The 14,354-nt window shown below is 40.7% G+C and overlaps 1 long non-coding RNA gene across 1 annotated transcript in view; it reads right to left on the reverse strand.

Annotated features, from left to right (window-relative positions):
- The window catches only part of LOC148148966 (uncharacterized), a 79,348-nt gene extending 66,469 nt beyond the window's left edge, over positions 1-12,879 (reverse strand). Inside the window, exon 1 of the long non-coding RNA XR_015758296.1 lies at positions 12,821-12,879. This is a non-coding gene — a long non-coding RNA (uncharacterized LOC148148966). The remainder of the gene's footprint in view (positions 1-12,820) is intronic.
- Positions 12,880-14,354: the final 1,475 nt, after the last annotated feature.

The following is a 14,354-nucleotide window of genomic DNA, read 5'->3' on the forward strand; positions in this document are numbered from 1 at the left end:
GTTGTTTGGGATAGAAAAGTAAGACTGTATTCATATACTCCTGAGTTGCAGCAGTCATGTGAACTCTGACATAATTAGATTAGATTAGATTACTTACAGTGTGGAGATAGGCCCTTCGGCCCAACAAGTCCACACCGCCCCGCCGAAGCGCAACCCACCCATACCCCTACATTTACCCCTTACCTAACACTACGGGCAATTTAGCATGGCCAATTCACCTGACCTGCACATCTTTGGACTGTGGGAGAAAACCGGAGCACCTGGAGGAAACCCACGCAGACGCGGGGAGAACATGCAAACTCCACACAGTCAGTCACCTGAGGCGGGAATTGAACCCAGGTCTCTGGCGCTGTGAGGCAGCAGTGCTAACCACTGTGCCACTGTGCCACCGTGCCGCCCGTGATGTACTCACTGCAGTCAAATATTTTATAATCAGTTCAATAAAGGCACAGTACATGGTAGACCATATAAATTATATTCAATGGTTTACGTGTGTTTAAAACCTAATGCAGTGATCTTCCCTTTCTTTTCTAATTTTAGCCAGCAATTTTACACGTTCAAATGTTCCAACACTGTGTTGTTATCCAAAAGTTAACAAATTATTGGCAAAGTTCTGTGGCCTTATTGGATAAGAATACAAGTTTTATCAGCAGAATATTTTGGTGAAATGTCATTTTTGTTGAGGTTTTTGGAGGGATTCTCACTAAAAGACCCAGTGAGATCTCTCGCCATATCCAACCACATTTGCCTCATTACTTTCCCACACTATCACTATCTTGTTCCTTATCCAATTATAGCCCCATCCCGTCATGTACTGTTTCCAGAAGAAATTACTACTCACTGAATAACGGCCAAAAGACCACAGCCCCAGTGCACTGGCATTCTGTGAGGACATTCAGTCAGAAGATATTGACGAAGAAGATGGCTGCCACAATTCTCCACTAGAGACCTGGAGGCCCTCATGGACAGCGTGGCGCAGAAGAGAGATGTCCTCTTCCGAGAAGACAGACAGATAGAAGAAGCCTTGACACTAGATTACTGGTAGCCTGGTCTACGATCATCTCCTGGGCCCATGCAGTTTCTACAGTCCAGAGGAATCATCAGCAGTGACAAACAAACGTCAATGACTTTCACTGTTTTGCCAGAACAAGTACCATACTTCTCTTTGTTGCCTCACATTCACTCTATTTCTGCTACACCACCTTTTGATTACCTGCACCAGCATTAATGGTTGTGCCACCCACTTTCATCTCATTCAATTCCTCCCTCTCTTCTCATTCCAGTCCATAACAGGGTAGAGACAGAGTGCAGACATTACACAGAGCATTGCTTCAAGCAAGTGAGTGTCTATCTGCCTCCACGGACACATTAGCAGCTGCCATGGAGTGCCAGGTCCAGCACCCTCTGGGCTTGCTGAGGTATGCACACACTGTACCCCAGTGTCCCAGCCATTGGTCCTCAGCATGGGGACAGCATAATAGGAAAGCTGGTTCTCATACCTTTCCTCACAAGAGCATAGGGCAGTGCCCATAGGAATCAGCCAGAGAAGGAATCACACCCACTCAGGATGGTCCAGAAATGGCTTAGTCGACAGCCTGTACCCTGCCTGTCACCTTCCATCCCCTGGACATTGAACCTGAGGAAGGTCCACTTGCTTCTGGCAAGAAGACCCTCAAATTTGCCTGGGCCATCCAGACAAGAATGGCCCAATAGTTCTCCAGTTGCACATTGACAGCCAACAGGCTACACTGCTGAATGGTTCCCCTCAGTCCAACGAGAGAACCTGGGGATCTCTAGGCGTAGTAGGAGGGAAAGAAAGTAAAAACTCTTGAGGGCACTTTGTTGGCATAGGATGACTGTACAATGTATAAGGTTGTAAATGTGCTCACTGATTTGGTAATTTGTTCACAGGTGTTTCGTCACCATGCTAGGTAACATCCTCAGTGAGCCTCCGATGAAGCGTTGGTATTCTGCCTGCTTGCTATTTATCTGTCTCAGTTTATTGTGGTGGGTGATATCATTCGTGTTCTGTTTCTAAAAGGTTGGTAAATGGTGTCCAAATCTATCTATTTGTTAGGGGAGTTCCAGTGTGAATGCCAGGCCTCTAGGAATTCCTTTGCATGTCCTTGTTTAGCTTGTCCCTGGATGGATGCATTGTCCCAGTCGAACTCGTGTCCTCTTCATCTGTGATAGTTAGTCATGTCTTTTGGTGGCTAGTTGGTGCTCATGTATCCTAGTGGCTAGTTTCTTGCCCGTCTGTCCAATGTAATGTTTGTTGCAATCCTTGCAGAGTATTTTGTATATGATAGTCATTCTGCTGATTGTTGGTATGGGGTCCTTTCAATTCATCAGGCACTGTTTCATCGTGATGGTAGGTTTGTGGGCTACCATGATGCTGAGAGGCCGGAGTAGCTGGTCGTCATATCTGAGATATCTTTGATGTATAGCAGGGTGGCTACAGTCTCTGGGCGTGTTGTGTCTTCTTGTTTAGGTCTGTTGTGTAAGAATTGGCAGACTGCGCTTATCAGGTAACTATTGTTCGTGAATACATTGTACAGGTGTTTCTCCTTGGGTTCTCGTAGTTCCTGGGTGCTGCACTGTGTTGTGGCTCATTTAAATAATGTCCTGATGCAGCTTCATTTGTGTATGTTGGGATGATTGCTCTTGTAGTTGAGTATCTGGTCTGTGTGTGTGGCTTTCCTGTAGACGTGGCTCTACAGCTCTCAATTGGCTTTTTGTTCTACTGTGATATCTCGGAAATGGTGTCTGTTATTGCTCTCTTCCTCTTTGGTGAACTTTATACCGATAAGGATCTTGTTTATGTGTTTGTGGGTTTCTTCTAATTTGTTACGCTTCATGATGACAAATGTGTCATCCACATAATGGACCCAAAGGTTGGGGTGGATCATGGGAAGGGCTGTTCGTTCTAACCTCTGCATAACTGCTTCTGCTAAGAGTCTTGATATTGGTGATCCCATAGGTATTCCATTAATTTGTTTGTAGATCTTGCCATTGAAGGTGAAGTAGGTTGTGAGGCACAGGTCTACTAGTTTGAGGATGCTGTCCTTGCTGATGGAGTTGGTATTGTCAAGCGTTTGTGTCCTTGGTTCGTCCAGCAGTGAGGCCAGTGTTTCTTTGGCTAGGTTTTGACAAGAGACATAGCCAACTATCACTGGTATCCATACACGCAGACAAAGAGGGACACGGGTTCAATTGGGACAATATATCCATCCTGGGACAAGCTAAATAAAGACATCCATGGGAATTCCTAGAGGCCTGGCATCCACACCAGAACTCCATTAGCAAACATATAGATTTAGACTCCATTTACCAATCTCTCAGAAGCAGAACCGGAAATGATATCACTCACCACAATGAACTGAGACAGATAAATAGCAAGCGGGGCAGAGCACCAACGTTTCACCGAAAGCTCACTGATGAGGTTCCCTAGCATGGTGATGAAATGTCTGAAAACAAACCAACCAGCTCAGCAAGCAAATTTACAACCTGATCCATAAATTGAGCTACAAATCTTCTCAAAAATCACAAGGACAATGTAGATATAATATTAATCTTGGATCAATATTATCAGTTTGGTATTATATCTGTTTGAGTTACTGTGTTGTCCCAAATGTAAAATCACCAACATGATGCCAAATATCATGTCCATACAGAGTGTGCCATGGATCAGTGTTTGCATGGAGACCCTGCTGCAGCATTAGATTAGATTACTTACAGTATGGAAACAGGCCCTTTGGCCCAACAAGTCCACACCAACACTCCAAAGAGCAATACACCCATACACATTCCCATACATTTACTCCTTCACCTAACACTGCAGGCAATTTAGCATGGCCAATTCACCTAACCTGCACATTTTTGGACTGTGGGAGGAAACTGGAGCAAACCCATGCAGACATGGGGAGAATGTGCAAACTCCACACAGGCAGTTGCCTGAGGTGCGAATTGAACCTAGGTCTCTGGCGCTGTGAGGCAGCAGTGCTAACCACTGTGCCACTGTGCCTCCCACTATTCCTGATGTGGTATCAAAATGAATAAGATATATCCAGGGCAATGGGTTCTGCAGGCATCATTGCCCTTGTCATCAGCATCCTTATTCTTTCTGTAGCCTCTGTGTGCATAAATGTTGCTGTTGAATGAATTTGTCAGCAATGTCTGGGGCAGGGAATTGGACAGCACACAGGAAGCCAATGCATTAGTAATATCTGGAAGTTCTATGTCCAGTACACTGCATGACTCTGGATGAAATATTGGTTTCTAAACAATCTCATATCGGTGGGTCTTGCAGCCACAGTCCTCACAAATTTAGACACCTAACCCATTGTCTCCAGCTGTGATCACAGCCATTATCTAACTCACCGTGTACTTTCGATTTCCAGCATGATGGAAGGAAATAATGAACGTTCTTTGGTCAGTGGCTTCCAGCCTGTCTCTCTACACATCAATGAGAACCCAAACATCCAGATCCCCTTCCTGTTAGCCCCTCCTGTGAACCCTCTCAGCTTCGCACTAGGCCCCTTCCCAACCCGTTTCCATTACCTCGCAGCTCTGACATTTGAGATGACCATGCCAAATATGGTCATTTTCTCCCCCCTTACAAATACTCTAATCTCCATCACAACTGCCATCCTCCACTGTCTCACTGCCTGCAGCCCCCAATCCTGATGTATAGATTCCTGAATCTCTTTCCTGCAGCAGTGACCCATCTTGAACATAGCATACCCCACACATCCATCCATTTATCTGCAAGGATCTAATGGACTGACCATGACATACCACCTTCACCCAGACCCCTACTGACGGCTGTACTTCTCCCAACAGCATTGGCCTATAGAGCCACAGCACTGACCTTGATCGACTGCCTGATTGCAGAAACCCAGATCCACTGACTGAGAATGAACCACGGCCAATCCCCTGGACTGGTATGGGAGGCTGCCCTTGACATAGCATGCTGGGACCCCTGACTGACTGGTGCCTCCACGTACTTCAGTGAGGCCTACGCCCCAGAAACGTTAAGAAATATTGCCTGTTTACTCCACATACAGTATGTTTGCTGTGAAATCTGCTGGCACGTGGTTCAGGTCTGAGATTGACATAGTACACTGTCTATTGCAAGCTGTCCACACCCGCTTGTCTGAGGACTCTGACCAGCCAGGCAAACTGTTTAGTTGTATGTTTGTGATAATTAGCACGGCAAGGCAAGGCAATGTGAGGCAGGGGTACTGTGAGCATTTAGATAGCCACCAGTGAGTGAGCTCTATCAGAGCAAGTGAGCAGCCCTGAAGTCCAGTCTGAGAGCTTGGTTTCTGGCCCTGTAGACATTGTGTAATAGAAAGCTGCATGTTAATGAGATCAGTTGTGCAGTTAATAAGGTCATTAATAAGCAATAATCCCCCTTAGTAGGCAACTCATTGCTGCCTAGCGAGAATCTCTTCTCAACATCTGGAACTTGTTAAAAATATCCAGCGAGTTGTTTCTGACATCAACATAGACTTTGCCGGACTTCTCACACAATTCTGCCATATTCCTCACCATAGCTAATGTCGGTCACATTCCTCCCTGTATTAATTACCTTTCGCGCCAAGTATAAACTTCTGATGCAAGTCCCATATATATTTACTGCCAGCAGGTATCTGCTGTCCAGACAGCAACCTGTGTTATACTATGTATCACCAGCAGTGGTGTCTGAGAAACCAGGGGATTATGGGATTTAAACTCAGCAAGAGTTCAGCTTTTGAAGACGTTCAACCTTGAGGTGCTGTTAAGCGTGATTTATTTTCCTTTTCTTCTAAACTGAACTCTTGGTGTGAAACAAGTCAGGATAATTTGGTTCTGTGGGAATCTTTTTGTTCGTGGACGTTTAGTATAGCTCAATCCACACTTATTATGTTAAGGACAAAAGAACAGCTATCCAGAGAACACTCAGGATATATGTGGCCAATATTTTATGCAACATCATGGATTTTCAATGATTCCAAGGACAGTATGTTAGAACTTGTGCCAGAAAGTGGTGTTGTTGAAATCTCTGTGCTGAAGTAATAATTAGTCAACCTCCCTGCATCCGAGAATGTGGGAGATGTCTGGATTGTGCTCTCTAGAGTGTAGATAGCAAATCTAATGAATGTTGGGAATATTTTTAGAATGTAACCAGGATTGTTTCCTATGTCAGAATGGTACAAAGCAATCACTTTTGGTGGGTATGTCTCATACTCAAAATTATGTCCAATGCCATTTGCATGCAGTATCATGATCCTGTGGATACCAATAATTTTTTAAAAGAAATTCAAACTTCCAGCTAATAGTTGAACAGATAAATATGACAAAATTTCATGTTTACTGTACCAAGCAGACAAAAATGCTGACATGCTTTGTGTAAATAATTTAGACATTAAACGACAGAATAAAGCTTTTTAGGACAATCACAAAACCACACAAGACCAGCACATATTAACATAAGCTTGGTGTCTGTAATTCGAGTGGTTGAAGTGTTTGGTTAGGAGTCCAGGGCTTAACTCTCTCTCTGAGTTCAAATCCTGCTGACTATGTTTCTCATCCTTGCTGACTTTTACCAGTACCTACAGAATAGAGTAAGGGTCACTGGACCTGAAACGTGAACTCTAATTTCTCTCCACAGATGCTGCCAGAACTGCTGAGTTTCTCCAGCAATGTCTGTTATTGTTTTAGTTTTCATACCCAATAGATTATTGGTCAAATAGAGTATTAAAGCTATCTTGCACTATTTAGACTCTCAAATACTGCAGATGATGGAAATTTGACATGAAACCAGAAAGTGTTGGAGAAACTCATCAAATCTGTCAGAACCTGAATTGAATTGAATTAACTTTATTGACACATGTACGCATGAGTACAGCAAGAAGTTTACAAGCCGTCACTTATGGCGCTACCTTAGGTATAAAGGTACCTGAGTACAGGTTCTGAGTATAGATTCTTACAAAAAAAATTAGAAAAATGAAGAAATAAGAAGCTTAACGTTACAGGCCTTCAAAGATACAAAATCATAGCAGAATAACAGAACATTTTATGGCTCTGGGCTGGAGGATCCAAACTCAGAAGTACGGACAATACCATGACACCACAAGAGCTCTCAACGTTAGTCTGCGTTCTGGTTTACAAGTTCAGTGACATTTCCATCATGCCATCATTTATCCCACATCCTTTTCTCTGCTTAGTTTAAGAGCCTAACTGATTATCAGCAGTGGAGAGCAGACAAGTAGTGCATGCTACGACGGAGAGCTGCGGTTCTTGTGGCATAATGGTATTGTCCCTACCTCTGAGCCAGGTGGTGTGGGTTCAAATTCCACTGACACTGGAATGTACAATGACATACCTGAATAGGTTAATTAGAAATATCAATGAATGAAGTAGAACTACTTGTCTTATGTAAAAAGAGGCAGTTTATTACATTGTAGCAATAGGCACAAGTTACATGAACTAATTAAGCATGTTTACTTAAGACAATTGGGGCTAGAGATGGTATTTTATCTTCATCACACCAAACTGCCTGATTTTCCACCAAAACTGTATAATATCTTCAGATTGGATGCAGTCCAATACAACTTCAATATTAACACTTTCAGAATCGTTCCTATACTTCATGCACAGCACCACTCCCTGCAAACATCAATGATTTCAACCAATTATTCCATCACTAAGCACTCCCACAGACTCAAACACAGTCAAAAGACCAGATTACAGTCCAACAGGTTTAATTAGAAGCACTAGCTTTCGGAGCACTGCTCCTTCATCAGGAGGTTATGGAGTGTAATATTATAAGACTCAAAATTTATAGCAAAAATTGACAGTGTGATTTAACTGAAATTATGTATTGAAAAAGACCTGGATTTTTAAAGTCTCTCATCTGTTAGAATGACCATGCTGGTTTCAGTTCTTCCATATTTAAATCACAATATTCTTTTAAAAGTTACATACTCAAGTGAACTTTAACAATTGGTGTCATGTTGGCCCAGATAATGTATTGAAGGTGTGAGCTTCCTTATGTGAGACTGTCTGTGCCACAATGGTCAGACTGATTTACGGATTTACAGAATCGTACATGGATTCATGCAGTTTTTGAGCAAAGTAAAATGTAATTCTGCAAGTACAGATTCACCCCACAAATTGATAAATGTGTGTGTGCATATGGATGTGTGTGGGGTTGTGGGGGAGGTTATTGGTGTCTGTGAGATAGTGTGTGTATGTGTGTGAGTGGCAGTATAAAGGGGTATATGTCTATGAGAGGGTGCATGTGGGAGTGTATGTGTGAGCGTATGAGGGAGGGTCTGCATGAGTGTGTGTGTCTGTAGGAGTGTGTGTATGTGTGTGTCAGGGGATGGTGGGTGGGTACATTCTACTATTTGTAATATCCACGTATTGTGCCTCCCTGCTACCAGCAATTAATAAGAAGACTTCAGAATTTTATGCATCTGTACATATTGTACATAATGTGTCAATAGTAAAGCAGCAGTTTAGTTATCTGCTTATTTATAATGCTACTGTGATAAATTGAATTCAGAATTTAAGGCATTGGGGAACACAAGTACATTGTACGCTTTCATCAGAAAGTGATTTTTAAAAAAAAGAAACTTAAATTACTGACGCTAAAATGTAGAAACTTTGAATCCATGGTATTTAGGAAACAGGGGACCAATTGACAATTTGAAGCTCCGCTTAAGACTCATAGATTTGCCATTTAGACATATCCTTCAGCAATGAAGCACCTTTTCAGTTCAGAACACAGCCATGTCCATTATTGTTTAATTCACTCTGACATACAATCCTTGCACATAAATGCAGTTCCTGAACTATGGGCATCCATGAGAGACCAGCACATAAACTGTTCTGATGTGTGAAATTCCATTTGCTATAAATCTTCAAAAAGTCATTTCGATAGTCCTCTTTGACAAAAGTCAACAGAAGGAGATCATCAACCTGGGTTTATGCTCACAAAAAGGAAATGTTTTCTGCCTGATTTCCTAAAACCCACTAAGAGTTATTACCAAGCCATTATCAAAGTGCTTTGTGAATTAGAACTCTCCAGCTTTGAGAGCAAGGGCACTGAACAATTCGGCACATATGGAAAATTATATCTCATTTATTTTTCAACAACTTTAGAGTGCAAAATAAATACAATGGTATTGTGAAGTCTCAAGTAAAAACATTAATATTATATAACTGCATTTACCAGTTTGGATTAATTACCTTATGCATATAGAAGAAAGGTCACAGTTAACAAGAGGCTCAAATTCCCCACCAGAGACTAGAAATAGGAATCAGGACTCTTTTGGGTCCTAAATGTATCTGAGATGAGAAATAGATTAAAGTCAAGATTGTCACATGGTTGAGTTCTTATTTGAACCTTTGGAGACTGGTTCCACCTGCCAGATAAGGAAGGTGGCAGGTTCTCAAAACAGGAGAGGCAGTCAGAGATCATCCAAACAGTACAAGAAATTGGGAAAGTAGCTCAACAAGAAAGTACTGTCTCAGCCACTTTTTGACAACTTTAATAAACGTGAACAACAGTCAGGTCACCACTGTGGGTGAGGGCTTGGTTGGGAGGGATTAGGAGGGGGTGAAGCAGGGAATGGGACAGCTTTTAGCTCTGCCCCCACTGAGACAGGGAGGACCTCAGCGCCTCCTGGGAGCACGGGCAACCCAGCCTACTTCTGGCACATAATCTGGTACCCAAACTACATTAGCAAGAAATGTACAGGTCAGAGTATTTTGTGTTGCTAAGCACAAGACCTTCCACTACTTAATAAAGGGGGGGGATGTTAGGACATGGTTGATAGTATCATAAAGCAACCATTTGCTCATTGTCTTGTAATATTCAAATTAAAATGTTTTTGTTTACACATTTTATAAATAGAGTATGTTTTTGGAGAAAAACGTTTCCACATATAGACTTGGACATTGAATATGGAGCAATATGTCAGATGTTGACTGAGACGGGGAGCTTTCATTGAGTTCCTACTTTACCTTTTGTTAATATCACTCTCATGGGCCAGCACCATATCATTCCTACGATTTCACTGAAGACCAGCGTGCTGAAGGTTAGTGATGGATAAAACCTTAGTAAGGGCAACTGTAATTTGGTTTAAGACTGCAGACATCTCCGTCCAGATAAAAACAAACTTGCATGTTTATTCCCAATATGCAATTTGCAGAATTGGCAATGTCTGACTGCTTACTTACTTTCTATGCAATGCTTAGACAGTCACAAGCTACACACCACATTATTATTCTCTTAAGTCACACTTTTTTAATGAAGTGATTTTACAGAAAATGCTAAGCATTGTTGTAGGGCTTTTATTCTGATGCTGATATACATTAATATTTATTATCCAATAATTATAGGTCCATAACCATCCAAGCATCTAATGTAGAACTACAAATAGGATGTAAAGAAATATTGCTACACTAATTAATTCATGTACAGCTTTTATTGGTTGGCATTATTATTGATATGCTGAATCTTAATTAGAATTCAGTCTAATGCAAAGTGGACACTTTACATAATCCACAGTTGATTACCGCAAAGGACAAATGCAATTGGAAAAATTAAATTATCAGAAAGGTTGTCATTGTAAATAACTCTGAGCTGAACTGCACTTGCAGCACTGTCTTTGCTGGTATATTTTAAAACATGGCAAAGGATCCCTGGGCTGGAGATTCATGATGACCCACTCCATTGACATAACTTTTGCTGGCAGAGAGAAACTATTGTATATACTCACTCAATGCAAACTAAACTCTTGTCTTGCACATTGGCTAGCAGTGCTTGAAAGAGTGCATCGGAATTAACCTCTCCACCAAGCAAAAATCCAACATTCAAAGGCAGATTGGGATCTTATTGAGAATCTAAAAAAGCACTATTTTAAAGACTCTAATGCACAGTGGAGCCATTCCAACTAGGGATGTTAATCTTCCTCTTCAAGGTTCAAATACTTCTCTCAAGTAAAGGTTTGCAGACTTGAGAAGTCTTCAAAGAGTTTCAGGTCATGTCTAACTAGCATTTCATCAGCTGCAGTTTTTCAAGAGTTAGAAGATATAATTTCCCAGTCTCTTATACAGCCATTAACATAGGGATGGTAGTTCTGCCTATAGCCCTTCACGTTATCTGAAATATAAAGGTCAAGTTTCTGTTTTCTGCTTGCTACTGCAATGTACATCATAGACTGGAATGAAATTTAGGCAACAGTAACTAGAACCAGATGAAATTACTTTGAAATATCAGATACTGTGAATTACTAGTGGAACATAACATTTCAAATGCCAAAGTTGAGAATCATTAAAATGGAATAACATAATGGTTTATTCAGTTTCAAACAGTTTGTAGCCAAAGACATAGATGAATTATTAATGTGGGGATGTAGGAAATAGAACATTTTCAGATGTATGAAATATTAGAAACCTTTCAATGATAATTTGTTTTGATTCTTCCAAACTCAAAGGTACTGCCTTATTATGGGGACCCTCGTTCTGCATTGGGTGCCCTCAGTTGCCTCACAGAAGCGATTATTTTTTATGTATGATAATTTTGATGAATTATTTCCCACAGAGGCATCACAGCAAAATCTAGTTCTCTCCTGACACAATATTCCCACATTCTCCATCATAAACCATTGCAAAGCGCTTGTGTGAAAATCCTGCCTACTTCCCTCTGCAAGTCTACAGGACTTTAATTAAGTTTGGTCACACAACTGCTTCTTACTGCTCTCTTTGGTTAGGATGAATTAACTCAACATCAATTCAAGCTTTAAAAAACTAATGCAATAACTAAAGTGTCTAAAGTTGACCTTCCAATCTACTTCAGAGGTAAAAAAATTCATCCAGTGCAGTTAGTTATGCATGCAAACATGGATGCTAGTTGTCGATAAATGTATACCACAAAAACCAGCAGCTAAAAAGCTGGATAATCTGTCGTCTTTGATATTTGTGGGAGAATTGCTGATCATGACGCCAGACAAATTTCCTCCACTTTTCAAATTATTCCTTGAGGTACTTAATTATTTGGCTGGCTGATAATTTCCCATTGGATTGCAGAAGGTCTATGTTCTGAAAATTCTGCTTCTGGTTGTCGAGGTAAGTGAGGCTGCTCAACTTGGAAAGAAATAATGGAGCAACTGCTTTAATCCAATTTACTTTACAGCAATACTATTGAGATGATGACAGCTATTGTCAATATCATCAAGTCATTGTCAATATCATCAAGTCAGTGTGTTCCATTGGAAGGCTGGAATTTTCCACAAAGGTTACAAGCTAACTCAGTTCTAAAATGCTTGAGAGAATTCCTTTCACAACTGTAACCTAGTTAGCAGTATTTTGTCTCTAAGTAAGAAGATTGCAGATTCAAATTCCACTTCAGAAACTTGAAGATGCTGAAGAAGATTCTCATATTTCAATCAAAATTCATGGTAATGTAGGTCATTTAGTCATTATCACACTGCTGTTTATGAAAGCTTGCTGTACACAATTTAACTGACACACTTCCAACTTTGCAGCAACTATGACGACATTTCAAACTTACTTCAAAAATAGACCACAAAGTACCTTAGATCTCCCAAGACAATGAAAGATTCTAACTAAGTGTGAGTCTTTCTTTCCTTTCTTTCATACAGTCATAGATTTCCTATTTAGAAGAGGCTGTAGAAACCCTCTTCTTTATGACAGGCTAGTCAATCAAAAAAGTGCAGCACTAAATTCTGTCAAGCAGCTGAAAGCAGAAATCCTTTAACCATCTAAAATAATATTGAAGAAGCATTCATGGTTCACCACTTACCAAGTAATGTCATATTCAGTGAGTAACAGCAACATCTAATCATTGTGTTTGACTTAAAGCAGTCAGTGAAACTCTGCAACTTGTATCAGAGTTCATTCTTCCAAAAGGGATTCACTTTGAAGGAGTGGGAGATGAGAGTCCAAAGTTTCATCTGAGCATCGAGGCATGTTTTAATATCATTGTAGATTGCAGCTTGTTGACACAAGCTAAAAGAATTACAAATGTTACAGTGTTATTTTCACATGGAAGAATGCATTTATTTTCCTTATTATCAATGATATTATATTTAATAGAGGCTTTTATTAGATGGTGAGATATTTTATTTTTCTTCAAGGAAGGTACAATATTTTCCACTGATACGTGATTTACTAATATAGAATTCAAAATAACACTTTTTTTTTGTATTTATTCAATACTTCCACCACCAGGAAAACACCCATGTGTCCAGTGAACAAGTTACAAACAAAGCCTGATAAAGGCAATGCTAATATGAAGGGGGAGGGTAGAGATTAAATCAAAAAAGATTTGGAGGAGGAAATAAAGCACTCCATACCCACAGTCCCCACCTTTCCCTAAAGGCATCAAGAGCAAGAACAACACTTGGTACATGTGACAGCAGTAAATAAATTAGTCAATCAATCAAAATAATGGATAATATGTGAGTGACTCTGGAATATACATGCAGTTGCACAAAAGATACGTGAGGGGCAGGATTGGCTGGGGCTGGGGGGAGTGAGGCCTTATATTTAGGGATGATTTAAGCAATTTTAGGAATAAAGCTACTGTTGCTAAGCACGTGCCCTCCTCAGCACCCACTCTCCTCCCTTCCTATTTTGGAGGCTGCAAATTACTTTGTGACCCCAAGCCATGCGGAAAAAGCAAACAAAACTTTAGACAAGATCACATGTCAGTCAGGCATGCACTCCCAAAAGGAAACTGCAGCCCTAGGTGTTACATTTTTGAAGCAAAGTATCAAACATGGTACAGCTGCAAGCCAGGATTCACAGTGTACAACAGAGGAAATAAATCTTATGCATTTGAATGCAAACTGTGTTGCATCCTTGTTTGCTATTTGTTACAACTGAACAGGAACCAGTCATAAAATGGAAAGAAATAATTTTAGAAGGATTGAGTATGAAACAATAGGAGATGTGATGTGTCTGTTTTAAAAAAAAAAGGTATAGTTCCCACTGCTTGAAATGCATCTAGAATTGATCACTGGTACAGAGGAACCTTGATTATCTGAAGGACATGGATGGGGAGTATTTCATTCGTTTAATCGAATTCCGGATAATCGAATGCCAGATAATAGCCCAGCATCGGGACCTTGCAATCTTGTTTGGATAATCCGAAATTCGATTAAACAAATGCCGAATAATCAAGGTTCCTCTGTATACCATACCATATTACTATGTCAAGACTGATCTTACTTCCTCATGAGTTTTTTCACCGTTTTACTGTTTTAACCTCCCTGACATTGTGGTGCAGACTGCAGCCCTTTTTCAGTGCAACATTATGCAGCCTGCAGTAAATG

Source organism: Chiloscyllium plagiosum, unplaced genomic scaffold, assembly GCF_037043375.1.
Source record: "Chiloscyllium plagiosum isolate Xiang-an unplaced genomic scaffold, Cpla_swu_hap1 HiC_scaffold_10, whole genome shotgun sequence".
Classification (NCBI taxonomy): Eukaryota; Metazoa; Chordata; class Chondrichthyes; order Orectolobiformes; family Hemiscylliidae; genus Chiloscyllium; species Chiloscyllium plagiosum.